The following is a 3,104-nucleotide window of genomic DNA, read 5'->3' on the forward strand; positions in this document are numbered from 1 at the left end:
GACCCTCTGTGGACGTCGAGGCGTCGGCGGACCTGGGACCCTCTGTGTCCGTCGAGGCGTCGGCGGACCTGGGACCCTCTGTGGACGTCGAGGCCACTGAAGACGCTGCAGACACTGGAGACGTGTGTAGGCTCAGGGCTCTCTGTAGGCAAGCTGGGGTTCAGGTAAAGTCCCACCTTAGAAATTCTCCCCAGCTCCTCAGATTGCTTTTGTGGGGACTCGGATGGTGGAAGGATCTGGATTTCAGCAGTTCTGATCCTTTTCTGCCCTCGACCTCCACACCGGCGATGGTGTGAACAAGGATCAGAAGCAAACCCACTCTCCTCTTTGGGTTCAATGTCACCCTCAGATGTCTGGTACAGGGAACTGGGTGTCTATGTGAGGGGACTCTCCCCGAGTTGTGCCCCCCTTTCTTCTTCCACTAGGAGGGGCGACGGAAGGATCTCCAGCTCAGGGCTGCAACGTTGCTGCCTCTGGACAGGTTCGGTCTGGAACCCGTTCCACTTGATGATGGGCTCTTCTTTAAAAGATGCATGGCGAGGCACAGATCCTCCAGGTGACTCACATGAAGGGCTGGAACTGTAAGTGGACCAAGCAGCTGACTGTAGGTGGTGGGACTCCAGCCTGCTCCTCTCTCTCAGTAGTTTGTCCAAAAACTCCATCATGCCCGGAGAGTCACACAGTCCAGGGAGACAAAAATACTCATTAACCATGTCCTCTGTGACCACCCACCTTTCCTCCAGATCATTGGAGGTAGCCACAGTGTCCACATATTTTTGGATTGTCTTTTCCAACTGCTGGTAGTCCTCATCTGAAAGATTTGCCATAAACTGGCTGCCTGCTGGGTTTATGTTTGCGTCCTGGCATTCTGTCATAATGTTGGTTGGTGAAAGCAAACGCAGGGGTGCAGGCAGACAATCCAGGACTCAGGAGATGAATAAAATAATTTATTAATAATAACAAAACAGCTGACAGGGCAGCAAACTTACATAATCCGTGGGAAACGCAGAGAACCAAGGTGACAGGGAGCAATGCCAGGACGAAGGACTAACACAGAGACACAGACTTATGTACAGTGACAAACGAGACAAAACACCTGTGGGGACACACAGCTGAACCACATCAGGGAATATGACAAACAAGGAAGCCAGGGAGTGTAGGAACAGACACACAACACCAGATGGAAGCATACACTAGGAAAACACAAACCCTATAGAAAAACAGAAACTGAGAAGGAGGACATAAGACCAAAAAACACAACACTAGATGGGGCTAAGCCCATGAAACAGACCAATCCTTACACTTTCTGATAACTATGCCAACTCTCCCTTAGCATTTGAAAAGAAATCTGTAGCCGGTCTTTCTTCCACCTGCGCTCTGCTCTCCTACACTGCTGTTTAACAGCTTGAGTGATGTCATTAAGCCAAGGTTCTGATCTAAGTTTCGTTTTTTTCTGGTTTTAATGGGAGCAATACGGTCCAGAACAGACAGAGTTGAACTGAGAGGTTAGCTCCTCGGTAGAAAGAGACACCAAGAGCTGTTTGATCCTTTCAGAGTTAAAGGCTTCAGTAAAATGAGCAGCAGTGCAATGGTTAATGGCACGTGTGGTACATGCAGGAGCACACAGCTTAGCAGTAGGACAAGGGGGAATGAATTCAAACAACACAGGCATGTGATCTGAAAAAACATTGTCGCTGACTTTCAAATTACAAACAGAGACATCACGCATTAAAACGAGGTCCAGTGTGTGTCCATGTTCTTGGGTGGGACTGTTTACCTGCTGAAATAAATTAAAAGAGTCCAATAAATCTAGAAAGTCCTTCACTAACGGCTTCTCTTGACAACTTACATGAATATTAAAGTCCCCAATGATTAAAATGTATTTCACTAACAGCTTCTCCTGACAACAGACATGAATATTAAAGTCCCCAATAATTAAAACATGATCGTATCTCGGTGTGATATCAGCCAAAAAAATCAGAGAATCCACTTATGAAATCTTTGGATCAATGGGGGCGGTAGACCAGTGCGCACAGAACTGGAGGAGAATGTCCGAGTTCAAAGACGCTTAAGCTGGAGCGTGAAACCGGGATGGCCAACTGTTTACAGGCAAAATTTGGTTCAAAAACTGTTAATAATCCACCACTGTGCTGGCCTGATGGCCACAAGGCATTAAAACATAGACAGTCCGGAGGTAATAATTCCACCAAGGTGCTGGACTCGCCAACCAACATCCAAGACTCTGTGACGCAGAGAAAATCAAACTCCTCATCTTTAAAAAAGTCATTGAGGATAAAAGTCTTGTTGGAAATAGATTTTGCGCTGATCAAACGCATCCTGATAGGGTCCAATGCAGACACAGCCGTGGTGGGGGGAACGTGCGCCAGCGGCTGCAGATTTTGAAGAACAACACCCCCTGGTCGGCTTGTGCCGCGTGCAGGTAAACAATTCCAGTTGTTTACATGGACTGAGCATGCAGGTAGCTGGTCAGCAGCAGGACCCCGGAAGCACCACGAGTCAGAGAGGCGATGATCAGATCCAGAGCGAGCCCCATAACTCTTGACAAAATAATCCACACGGTGCCTCAGTTTCACCAAAACCCCCACATGCTTCCCACAACATCTGCAACGTTTCCTCCAGGGAGAAAGGCCAGGGTCACGTAGAAGGAATGCAGGAATCCTGGACAGAACCGGTGGAGGAGAGTGCTGACCGCTGTAAAAAACTTTGCAGCATATCTGCAAAGCTACGGAACTCCAAAAGTGCCTGACAATCATACTGCAAATATGATTTTGTACATTGTACAAAGCATTGTAAAAATAATAAAATTAGAAAGGAAAAAAAACAGAGAGCTAGGGACGGCAAGCCCTACACACTGGCGCCATCTTGAAACCCAACCTTGTAGCTTCTGGGACTCGCCAGCATGTGGGAACGAAATAATAAGCATGGACCAGTGGAACACCCAAAAATCTGGTCATTTTGGAGAAAAAGTACCAGCAAGGCTGACGAGAATCAACAGTCTGCCAGAAAAAATCAACAACTGTGGTTTATCTGAATCTGACTCCCCTGTTTGGCCTCGACGCAGGCCGATTTATCAAAAGCTGCCC

Source organism: Nematolebias whitei, chromosome 5, assembly GCF_014905685.2.
Source record: "Nematolebias whitei isolate Nwh7 chromosome 5, NemWhi1, whole genome shotgun sequence".
Lineage (NCBI taxonomy): Eukaryota > Metazoa > Chordata > Actinopteri > Cyprinodontiformes > Rivulidae > Nematolebias > Nematolebias whitei.